Source organism: Mustela putorius, unplaced genomic scaffold (genome assembly GCF_011764305.1).
Source record: "Mustela putorius furo isolate JIRA1106 unplaced genomic scaffold, ASM1176430v1.1 tig00003974_pilon_pilon_pilon, whole genome shotgun sequence".
Classification (NCBI taxonomy): Eukaryota; Metazoa; Chordata; class Mammalia; order Carnivora; family Mustelidae; genus Mustela; species Mustela putorius.
Window position 1 is genome coordinate 14962678 of NW_025422117.1, and position 12865 is coordinate 14975542.

Below are 12865 nucleotides of genomic sequence, written 5' to 3' on the forward strand. Positions count from 1 at the left end.
TGATTTGATGTCTATTACCATCATTCTATTTTCTCACCACTTTTTATAATTTGCTGAGATACCATGAGGAGGTATGAACTGACTGAAGGTACTGAGCAATATAGATGTATTCTTTCTGTAGAAAAAATGGCTTTGTGAAGTTTAAAAACTTTGGACTTTGTTGGGGTGCCTGGGTGGCTCAGTGGGTTAAAGCCTCTGCCTTCAGCTCAGGTCATGATCCCAGGATCCTGGGATGGAGACGCGCATCAGGCTCTATGCTCAGCAGGGAGCCTGCTTCCTCCTCCTTCTCTGTCTATTTGTGATCTCTGTCTGTCAAATAAATAAATAAAATCTTAAAAAGAGAGAGAGAGAGAGAGAGAGAGAGAAGAAAAACTTTGGACTTTGTTTATTCCTGTATCAGTGGCTCCCCTAGAAGCCAACTTTTCTTGACCAAAAAGTTCCCTGCAACCAGCTAAGAAACCGCTCACCCTCCAGAGAGTCTCCTCACCCTCCCACAGCCATTGAGGATGGTAAAATGGAGCACAGAAGTTTAGTGGCTCGGAATTCTTCCCTTTCTTGATTCATCCTGGACATTGAGCAGAATAACCTGCTAGGAGACCCCAATAAAAAGACTGCCTTGACAAACACTTCGCCTTTCCCTTCATTTATAATTGAGGTTGCTCTTGTCAATAAAGCTTTCCAAAGGCCATTCACCACAGCACTCTCAGACAAGTATTTACATTCTTTCCTCCTCCCCTATCAAAAGCAAGACTACTTTTGTTACCTGAAAAAATGAATGGGAGTAGAAGCAGACCTTAGCTTTTCTATCCCGTGATGGTTTTAAAAGCTACCTGCTCTAACAGAAATACATCATGGACAATGAGAACTTGTCCCACTTTTTCCTCCTAATGCAGTTCTTGTGATGTGGTCTAAAGGAATTTCTAAAACCAGGTCCCGAAGTCCTTTGGCTCCTTGCTTCCCCTGCTGTGGCTATTTTGTTCAGCATTCCTTGGGGGTTTCTTTTGTTTGTTTGTTTTTGTTTTTTTGTTTGTTTGGTTTTTTGTTTGTTTGTGGGGGTTTTGTGGGGGGGGGGGTTGTTGTTGTTGTTTGGTAACAAAATGAGAAATTATTGAATTTAGTCTCGGTTTATTCCCCTAAACATCCGTTGTTCTTATTGGTTTCCTAAGCTTGTGTTGGCATTTATGAAAATGATACTTTGTGGACTCCTGTTTAAAAAGGTAGCGAGAAACAGCTACACTAACGAGCACGCTCCTTGTCTTCATCTTGTCAGTCCTCATCACTGTTTCCCGCCACAGGCACGGTGGCCAAATACTCAAAGTAGCTCCTTCCTCTACTGGTAATATTTACTTGATTTTTCCTCGGAACTTATGCAAATAAAGATTAATTGTGCCCAGACTACGTAGATCATTTTTTAATTAGCAGAGTTCACTGTGCTTAGAGAGTATGATGATTAAAGAGGACAGCAAAATGGCCAATCCATCATAAAATTTATAAGTTCCTTACCCCCCAAAATTTCAACTTCAGATGCCCTTATTCATTTGAACAATTCAGCCTTGCAGGAAAAGACAAGAAGGCAACAAATGTGAGCTAAAGCCCCAAATTTGCATTAGCACCAGTCAATGGAGGAAAACAACATAACCTATTTTTAATTACATTCAAGGTGTTCATCCTATTAATCTGGAAATTAAACATGTGAAAATGAATTCCACTGATGAAATATTACTTTCTAGAATATTAGAAAAAGAAATAAAATCACTCTGGATATAAAGCAATGTGCCGTGGATAAACCTTCTTACAAACTCTTGCTCGGCGGTTTCCTGGGAAACCGAAACTGCAGATGTACAAACTAAAATGCAGATGTGAGCATTTGAAAGAACTCTATCCCGTTTTCATTCCTAATGAAGCCAATTCATTTGCAGTTATGCATAGAATACCACGTCCCTCTAAATTGGAATAAAAATCTGATCTCCTAACCATGAACACTGAGGCTTTTTGAAAATTAACATTTATTCAATTAAATTTGATTTTTAAGCCCATATAATATGTGATTTCCGCAGACTGGCCACTAGTGAACCACTAGGTAACCCTGTTCTTTGGTATCTCACCAGGGGCCCTGCTGAATCATCGCCTTACAGGTTGTGTGCCGACTCTGGAACAAACACAAATGTATATTTCCTTTCCAAATGCCCCACTTCTGCCAGGAAACTAACAGATGCACCAACAAATGTTGCAAGTCTGCCTATTAAACATGGAGCTCATTGAATTTCTATTGCATTTCTACAGCACAAGTGCATTTGGAGCAAAGAAAGAAATTAAAATGAAGTCAGGTGTCATTCAAGAAAATTACAGTCCCACGGAGGATAGTTTTGAGTTGCAGCTTTGAGTTGCCATGCTGTGCCTTTCACAGCTGCCTACAGTTCTTGTCATTAATAATCAGTAAATAAGATCTGCAGGTGGGCCTGGAAGGCACCCCGAGCCAAGAAGATGGTAGTTAGGGCTTCTGTCTCTAAGATGGGTGGCCAGGCTCATTTGCACAAGCCGGCTTATGTTTCCACACAAAAGTGCAACCCTACTTAGCATAGCTTCAGGGAAGCTGCTACAATATAGGGAATGCTAATTACTGTAACCAACTGGCAACGATGCATCCAAAATTAAATGGCCTGTGACTGAGCAGATGAACAATTTTTATGGCCCAAAGATCAGGGAACAGGGATAGTTTGTTAAATTAACTGACAGCCTCTTTGGTCTAAGTAGGTGAGTCGAAGTCATTTGAAAACCATGTTTGCATGCGGTTCCATACCGGAGTCTCTCCTGCGTAAGTACAGTTCCCCCTGCAGCTTTATGTGGGAGTATGGCTACATTTAGTACATAAAATTCAAAAAGTTCCCCAGTTCAGTTCATAAATGACCAGGAGAAGCTATTCTGAATCCCTGTGGGATTGATTTTTCACACACCAAGGTTTGATCTTTTGAAATTCACCTGAAACTAATTCAAAATAGTTGCACAGAGAGTTTTTTAGTAAACCCACAGAACCCTGCATGAACAAAAGCTTTTAACTTCTAATTTCCAACATTGATCACACTTAGAAACCATGCCGTTTCACTAGCATAGCACAAGTTGCTATTATTGTAAGTTCATGCCCATCTGTGAATGCAAATCTAAAAATCTTCCTGAAAGACAGGTAAGAGAGAGAGGACAGCACAGCCTCTAAAATTTTTAAAGCATTGTTTTTAGCACACCACACTTTTTCCGATCACAGTGTGAAAGCCAGGACTTCTCAGCTTTGGCACTATTGACATTCTGAACTGGTTGGGGAAGGGCCGGGTGGGGGTGGGGGGTCAACAGTCTGAACTATGCACTGTAAGATGTTTATCAGCATCCCCAACCTCTACCTACTAGATGCCTGTAGGGACCCCCCCCCCGCCCCCCACTTGTGACAGTCAAAAATAACTTCAGGCATTGCCAAATAAACTCTGAAGGGTAAAATCACTCTCCCCCCGGTGGAGAATTACTGGCCAATGGTTCAACAAACATTTATGGAATGTCTATGATATTATACCAGACTCTGCATGATGGGTGGGGGATGGGCAACAGGTTGAGAAATGGCCTGTGTCAAAACATGACACAGCTGTGACCTGGGGGAGTATAGTTTACCAGGGACACAGCCACACAAACAGAACATTTCCACAGTATGTGAGGGTGAAAACAGAAGTGTGTACACGGCGCTCTGGAAATACAAAGGGAAGGCAACGTAACTCCTGAAGGTTCTGATGAGATTTCCTAGAAGAGACTCTGAGCTGAGACTTGAAGAATAATTTAAAGTTAGCCAAATAAAGAAAGATGAAAAGAGCATTCCAGAGGGCCCACGCTGTCTGAGTAAAGACACAGAAGTGTAGAACAGTAGGGTATACACAAGGTAGTATATCCAGTCCTAAGCAATTCTATCCACTGATATGAGTTTGAAAAGCACATCAGAAGAAGAAGGAGGAGAAGAAGAAGGGAGAGGGAGGAGGAGGAGGAAAAGAAGGGAGGGGGGAGTGAGGATGGGAGGAGAGAAAGAAGGAAGGAAAGAAAGGAGGAAAAGAAAGGAAGCTGAGAAGAAGGAGTAGAGTGTAGCATGTGTTTTGGTGTTACAAGAAAGTCCTTCCTAGGGCACCTGGATGGCTCAGTCCTTAAGTGCCTGCCTTCAGCTCAGCTCATGATCTTGGGCTCCTGGGCTCCTGGGATCTAGCCCAGCATCGGGCTCCCTGCTCTGCGGGAAGCCTGTTTCTCCCTTTCCCCCTCTCCCTACTTGTGTTCCCTCTCTCGCTGTGTCTCTTTCTGCCAAATAAATAAATAAAATCTTTAAAAAATTTTTAAAAAAAAGAAAAGTCCTTCCTAATCATCAATTCAATTAACATGAATTTGCTGTCAACTAGGAATTCAGAGATACACATGAGACTCCTTGCGACCTAGCTGCTCACCAACTGGTGAGATATGAGAAGCACAGGCATGACTCAGATACGTTTTTTTTTTTTTTTAAAGATTTTATTTATTTGACAGACAGTGTTCATAAGTAGGCAGAGAGGCAGGAAGAAAGAGGGGTGGGGGAGAAGCCGGCTCCCTGCTGAGCAGAGCCCTGCCACGGGGCTTGATCCCAGGATCCTGGGATCATGACCTGAGCCAGAGGCAGAGGCTTTAACCCACTGAGCCACCCAGGCGCCCCATGACTCAGATACGTCCTAAACCACATATTAGAATATAGCTCTGTGTGTGTTACTCTAGCCTCTAGAATCTTCTCTTTGAATATTGAATTTCATGGAAACATTAGAATTGCCAGATTTCAATGACAACCTAAGAAGGAACATGAAGAAGTCAAAGACATACAGCCTACAAGAAACTTATAATTTGGTCAGAAAGATAAAACTCATGAAAAGATAACAAATCATACAAATCAAGAAAAAAACACCAAAGAAGAGGTATAGATTCTTAGAAGAGCAGAGGAGGCGGAAATAATGGTGGTCTTCCAAGGTCAGGCAAAAACTTGAGAAAGATGTGGGATTTATTCTGTTCTTAAAAGTGCGTTGTATTCAAAGAGCAGAAAGGGGAAAGACATGTTAGACAATGGGGAAGATATGACAAGTATGACGGAATAGATCCTGTGCCTGGCACTATGAGGACAGTGAGGAGACTTAATCTGTCCTCTGGGCAAGGCAACAAGTTCCCCTGGGAAGGAAGAGTTGAAAGTGTATAGCAGCAAAATGTGGAGGATGGGGATGGGGGATGGGAGTACAGTTAGCAGGTGCTTGGTATTTAAGTCTATCCTTGGAAGACGGATAGACTGTTGATAAACGTTAGGAGAAAGCACACAGTCCTGAGGAGATGGGAAAGTACAGTGGATATCCAACATGGCTGAAAACCTCTATTGTTGGCTTGTGGGGGGGTGTCTCACCTGGTAGGTAAACAGGATGTCTCTCTTGTCTGCAGTCTTTTGTGTTTTGTGATAAACGCCATTTCTCTTTTAGCATTACAAGAAGGTTTGTATCTTGTTAGGAAAAAAAATAAAAAATAAAAAGACATTCTTTGACATGTATTATACTTTGGCCACCAAATACCAAACCTCTAGGAAATGACTTCTGCCCTTCTCCTCCCCGCCTTCTGACTTCAATAAAATGACATCCGTTTTTCTCAGCCTCACAGAATAGGCAGTAAATAATGCCTCCCACCACAGATGCCTCTGCCCTACACCCCTTAGGGACTCTGTTGCCTACAGCCAATAGACTTAGGTGCATTCCTGCCTAGAGCAGGTAATAATCCAGCCCTGCTAGTTAGCATCCCGCCAGTTAACTCCTTCTCATCCAGAGGCAGATGTGGGAATCTCATCCTGGTTTCCTACACTTTCTCTAGAAACACGTAATTTTGATTATAAAAGGCATGACACTGGTTATAAATTCTCTGTTCCTCTGACCTTTTCGCCCCAGCACAAAGGCCAGCATCCATATTATGTAATTTATGAAACACATGAATAAAGACATTTTTCCCCAGTTTCTAAAATTTGTGTGTACATAAGAATCACATGGAGACCCACAGACTAGAAATTCTGATTCATTAAGTACAGGTCTGGAAACAATTATCTGCTTTTGCTTAATGGTTCTACCATAGGAACACATTTTTAGAAACAGTTTTTAGAGGATCATGAACATAGTTTTTAAGGAATATTCCAGATATCTTTCTGGAAATTAAGACTAGCTATTCCTAGCCTTTCCTCTCAATCCTCTCCAAGTAGATAAATAAATTGATTAGGCAAAAAGCAACCTTGTTGCCTCTGAAGTGTTTGGATAATTACTGAAATATATCATTAATAGTCAGTACTTCCGGGTCACTTGAGGTGGCCCTCCAGGAACTCTACCAAAGCAAGTCACCAGGTTCAGACACATCTTTCCTTCCTACATAAGTCACATTTTGCAAGGGATGCTAGGGAGTCCAAGAAGGCAGCTGTCAAGGAATCTGCTTTTAATGAATAAAAGAGAAAATCCCTCAAAATCCTTTGGAATGGGTTGAGCGCCATTCTTGAGTGAGCTGAAGATCTCATGATAGTTCCCCTAAAAACTCCACCTTACCTGGTCCTCTTTCCTATTCCTCTACTCTTTGCCACAAAAACCATGCAGAGGGGGATGCCTGGACTGAACTCAGGAGCAATTTGACCCCAACACGACTCTGTCCAAACATCAGCCACGGTTGAGCATGAAGAATCTGCCTTACACCAGCAGTAGAAAGAATCAAAGAAATAATGGAAGGAGAAAGCAAAAACTTCTTCAAAATTTGAAAGCTTTCGCTCTTCACCTGTTAAGAAAATAAAAAGGGAAGCCACAAACTGGGGAGAAAAAATGTCAAAGTATGGGTCTGATCAAGACTTGTATCTAAAATATACACAGATACTTTACAACTCAAAAGAAGATGAGCATCCAGTTTTTTAAAAATGGGCCAAAGATTTGAGCAGATACCTCACCAAAGATCACCTATAGCAAGTAAGCGCATGAAAAGATCCTCTAGGGAAATGTGAATTAACACAATAACGGTATCAGTACACACTTATTAGAATGACTGAATGTGTTAATCCGAACCCTACCAACTGCCAGAAAGAATGTGGAGTAATCGGAGTTTCCATGCACTGGTGGGTATGATGGAAAATTATGAATCACCACGGACAACATCTTTTTGTAAAAATATTTTATTTATTAGGGTGCCTGCATGGCTCAGTGGGTTGGGTTCTCTGCCTTTGGCTCTGGTCATGGTCTCGGAATCCTGGGATAGAGCCCCACGTCAGGCTCACTGCTCGGCGGGGAGGTTGCTTGCCCCTCTCTCTCTGCCTGCCTCCCCGCCTACTTGTGCTATCTCTCTGTGTCAAATAATACATGTATACATGTATACATATGTATGTATATGTATATATGCACAAGCAGGGGGAGTAGCAGGCAAAGGGAGAGGCAAGGGGAGATGGAGAAGCAGGCTCCCTACTGAGCAGGGAGCCCGATGCCGGGCTCAGTCTCACGACCCTGGGATCATGACCTGAGCCAAAAGCAGACACCTAACCGACTGAACCACCCAGGCACCCGTTCTCAGACAACTTCTTGACAATTTCTTAAACACGAACACACATTCTTGACAATTTCTTAAACACTAACAAACTGAACTCTGGCAGTTGCAGAAGGCTTGTGGTGTAGACAAGGATGGCATATAAGACCTAAGAAACTCACAAAGGAGTTTCCTGAACTTTCTTTGCAGCAAAGACAATCTGCTGGCATTTTTCCTTCCTGGGCAAGTGAAATACAGGAAGTCAACCAGCAGAAAGAGGCTCAGGTTTGGCCTGGAAGGCCTGATGCCCCAAGTTTCAGCTTTGCAGATTTCCTGTCACTCCTCCGGGTACTGAGCATGCCTGTCTCTGGCAGCAGCTTGCCAGCAGGGGCTGTCAGTTGCAGCTGTTTCCCAGCTGTTTACAGCAGAGCTACATTGCTTCAGGCTGAGCTTCTGTGCTTTGTCCAGACACCTGGTCTAATTCTGTCCATCCATCCTCTGCAGATCTAATGATGATTATTTAAGTGTTGATGCTACTAGAAATACCATAAATCCTGATATTCTTCTTACCAGTTGCCTTACATTCTTGTGGCCCCCAGAGTGGTGATAGTAAGTATTCCTCTCGGGCTAAACTTGCCCTGGGATTAGATCATGTAGCCCAGGAGGCAGGTCTGGCCCCTAAGTCTGCATCCTAGGTTGATTCCGGAACTTTCTGAACCCTCAGATTCACTCTGGAAGCACTTCTGTTTATTCACTTTGCTGTTCAAAGGGCATAGATCTTTTTATTTCTGAAACAACCAGAGTCCTCATGAGAATGAATGCTATAATCTCACTCATCCTCATCTTTATCCACCAAGACCTCTCTTTAGCAAATCTGACCATTTTTCTAAGCCCAGACCAAATTATCCCTGCTCCAGGAAATCCTTTAATATTCTAGGCTGTATATATCCATTTCTCTTATTCTTGGCAACATGCAGCCTGCATAATATTCTGCCTTTTTGTTCCACAATCCAATCCATTCTATATACAGTGGATGGGTTCGATTTCCCAAAACATAAGTCCGATCATACACTCCCTTGATCAGAAATGTCTTTTGGCTCCCAAGAGCTTACAGAGCAAAGTCCAAAGTCTTGGGAACCTCCACCACTGGCCAAGCCCATCTCACCAGCCTCTCTACTGCTACTTTTACCCACTTAACGCTCCAGCTAAACTGAATTCTGGGCTATTCCTTAATCCTTTCCCATTTCCATAACTTACCTTTTGCTATCACTTTCACTTAGACTATTTCCCCCTAGTCCATATGTCCATATATGATGAGCTTAAATGGTGTTTTCCTACGTAATCTTCCCTTTTAAGCCCACTTAAGGTAATTTATCCCATCAACCAATCCCCATTTAATCTTCCTTAAGACTCTTACCATTTTATTCCTTCTTAGGAGTTTTTATGTGTAAGTGTTCTCTCCTCTCCTGAACAGCAGGTGCTACACAGTAGAGTCCATATTCTGCTTATCTTGTTTACAATGTCTCAAATATAGTCAAAGATTAGTAATTCTTTCCAAGACAAGCTCAATCTTATCTTCCAAAGAGGGACAGGGCTGGGCCAGCATTTGTGAGACTAGAGGAATTTGAATCTTTGTTCCAAAGTTTGTTAGTTCTGTGGCCTAGGGCACACCACTTGGCCTCCGTTTTCTTCTTTCCAATCTGCTCATTGAGTCCCCGTAAGGAGTTCTGAAACTACGTGATCTTACAGAAGACTTACATTCTCCCAAATCAGCATCTGGCATATGCTTCCTAAGCACCTACGTTTTTATACACTGTATCTAAAAAGTTTTAGACATGTAGAACCATTATAAAATTAGAGTAACTCAGGGACATCTCTTCTAGAACCCATAAGGTCAGAGAAGCGTGGGAACTTGCATCTAACTATTGTCAAAGACAAAATCATGAGGATTTCTGACTCTCAGTGCTGTGTTATTCCCTTTAAACCATGCACAATAAACACTCAAAAATACTTGCTGAGCCAAAAAGGCACGGTAGATTGAAGTTCCCCAGTTCTTGAAACCTCTTTGGAGACTTCAGCAAATGTAAATTCCAAGAGGGTGGGGGTGTTGTGTCTATCTTACTCTTTGTTGTGGACCCAAACCTAGATCTGTGCCTTGGCACATGGCATGTGTTTAATGGGCACTTGTCAAATGAATGAATGCACCTCAGCTTTCTCACAAGTAAAACACTAACAATCTCATAGAGCTGTACTGTGAATTAAAGGAACAGAAGCACTTAATGCTATGAAGAGTGCCTGAAATCCAGTAAGCAGAATCCAGTACGCTGGCCATTACTATTACCCTGCAAACAAACCTCTTATCATTTCTTCCAATTAGAGCGGGGTTAGAGGAGGGAAGCCCCGAAAGAATGGGATATCTAACCTGAACACCCAGTCTTGGTTATTACGTTTGCAAATCTAGGCAGAAAGAGAAAGCACGTCTGGCATACGTTGATAGCCCCAAGATATCTCTAACAAATCAAGCATTATCACCAAAGATCAGAACTTATAACTACTAGGGACAAACAGAGCTACAGAAGAAAAGCTAGAGAACAAAACAGTAAACTACAGAAGGACAAAGGCTCGCTGATGCCATATACTAACATTATAGCTTGATTTTTTTTTTCATAAACCATAAAGAAAACACTTTTCCTACCAAATGCCTAAAAACTTCAATGTAGAAGCAAACATATAAATAACATGGTAACAGGGCATCTAGGTTATGTTCTTTCCATATTAATGGGAGGTTTTATTATATGCCACATTTACACTCACAGCTAAAACTCAGTTATGAAATCAAACGTGCATGTTAATGCACTTTTTCACACATTTTCACACACAGCAAGTTAAAACATAGTTAATTAGCTATTAGGTCAAATGAGAGTAACAATGTATGGCACGGAAGGATAACCAATATTCAAATAATATAATAAAATATAATTAACACTAATATTGACCTTATCATAATTTAACACAGCCTCGAGGATCTCAGAGGCATCTCAAGATTGTTCAGAGTCAGAGAATCATCATTAAGAATTTCAATTATAATTGTGTAGTATCGATACTGTTTTTCTGAGATCCCTGGTTGTTGAAATTCTGCATAAGAGATATTCGTTATAGAGGCATATAGGAAAGCAGGTGTGTGGAGGGGAAGTTCATGTATACACATACAGCATGAACGCAGTATGTATACAGAACATTTAGGTTTCCTTCCTTGCTTTCCTTTTCTAAAGCATTACCTCCATTTCTTCCCTAAAAAGCCCAAAACAGGGGCGCCTGGGTGGCTCAGTGGGTTAAGGCCTCTGCCTTCGGCTCGGGTCATGATCCCGGGGTCCTGAGTTTGAGCCCCACATCAGACTCCCTGCTCAGCGGGGGGCCTGCTTCCTCCTCTCTCTCTCTCTCTCTCCTCTCTGCCTGCCTCTCTGCCTACTTGAGATCTCTGTCAAATAAATAAATAAAATCTAAAAAAAAAAAAAAGTATAAAAGCCCAAAACATACTCTATTTTCACCAGTTTAAAAAAGGGCTTTAGTCAGTAATTTAAAAAGTTTTCTGGGGCATCTGAGAAGTGCAGCTTGTTAAGCATCCAGCTCTTGATTTCCACTGGGGTTGGGATCTCAGGGTCCTGGGATTAAGCCCTCCCTTCCCCCCAAAGCTTTTGGGGTTCCACACTCAGTAGGGTGTCTGCTTGTTGCTCTCCCTCCCCTTTTGCCCTTCCCCCAACAGTCTTTATCCCTTTCTCTCTAAAATAAATAAATACAATCTTTTCAATTATTTTCCATTTAGCACATGCTTTGACTCCTATAGACTTACTTTCACAGTTTTAATTACAGATTTATTTTTAGGGGCACTTAGCTGTGCTGGCTCAGTTGGTGGAGGATATAACTCTTGATCTCAGGATTTTAAGTTCGAAACCCATGTTGGGTGCAAAGATTGCTTAAAAATAAAATCTTAAAAAAAATAAAAGTTTATTTTTAAATAATGATGTCTTATCCTTTGTAGGTCATATCCAAATAATGACTAAAATAACCAAGTAGTGACAGAGCTATTCAAACATCATTGAATTCAATTTTTATTTTATTTTTTAGGATTTTATTTATTTATTTGACAGAGAGATTACAAGTAGGCAGAGAGGCAGGCGGGGGTGGGGGGGGGAGCAGGCTCCCTGCTGAGCAGAGAGCTCATGTGGGGCTTGATCCCAGGACCTTGAGATCATGACCTGAGCCAAAGGCAGAGGCTCAAACAACTGAGCCTCCCACGCGCCTTCAAGTCTACCTTTATCAGATGACTCAAATTTTGACTTTTAACATTATCTCAAAAAGAATGTGAATACTTCATTGAGACCCTGATGATACTAGAAGGAGCCATCTATCATTCAAATCAATGTGTACATTAAGATACTAGTTCTCAAATGTTTTTCTTTAAATTTATTAAATTTTTTATTTTTTTTATAAACATATAATGTCTTTTTATCCCCAGGGGTACAGGTCTGTGAATCACCAGGTTTACACACCTCACAGCACTCACCATAGCACATACCCTCCCCAATGTCCATAACCCCACCCCCTTCTCCCAACCCCCCTCCCCCCAGCAACCCTCAGTTTGTTTTGTGAGATTAAGAGTCACTTATGGTTTGTCTTCAAATGTTTTAATACACACCTCAATAAGAAATCTATTCTACATCAGAAGGCAGCACAAAAAATGCTTTTACCATGGGGGTGCCTGGGTGGCTCAGTTGGTTAAGTGTTTGACTCTTGATATCACCTCAGTTCTTAATCTTAGGGTCCAGAGTCCAGTCTTACATTCGGCTCCACCCGGGGCAGGGAAACCACTACAAAAACAAAACAAACACTTTTACTATTACCACATGCAATGCAGTGTGTGTTTTTGTTCCACTGTGTGCTTTTTTGTTCCATTGTGTGCAAGTGAAAGTTTCTTAAACTGTTGGTTACAACCAGAGCAGATGGAGGTGAAGGGGAAGGGATGGGAAAAGTGGAGAAAGTGGGGCGCCTGGGTGGCTCAGTGGGTTAAGCCACTGCCTTCGGCTCAGGTCATGATCTCAGGGTCCTGGGATCGAGCCCCACATCAGGCTGAGCAGAGAGCCTGCTTCCCTCTCTCTCTCTCTGCCTGCCTCTCTGTCTACTTGTGATCCCTCTCTCTCTCTCTCTCTCTGTCAAATAAATAAATAAATAAATAAATCTTAAAAAAAAAAAAAAGTGGAGACAGTCAGGATAAATTACTGTGGGTGTTTTGGCTAGAAGGGGTAATCACAAA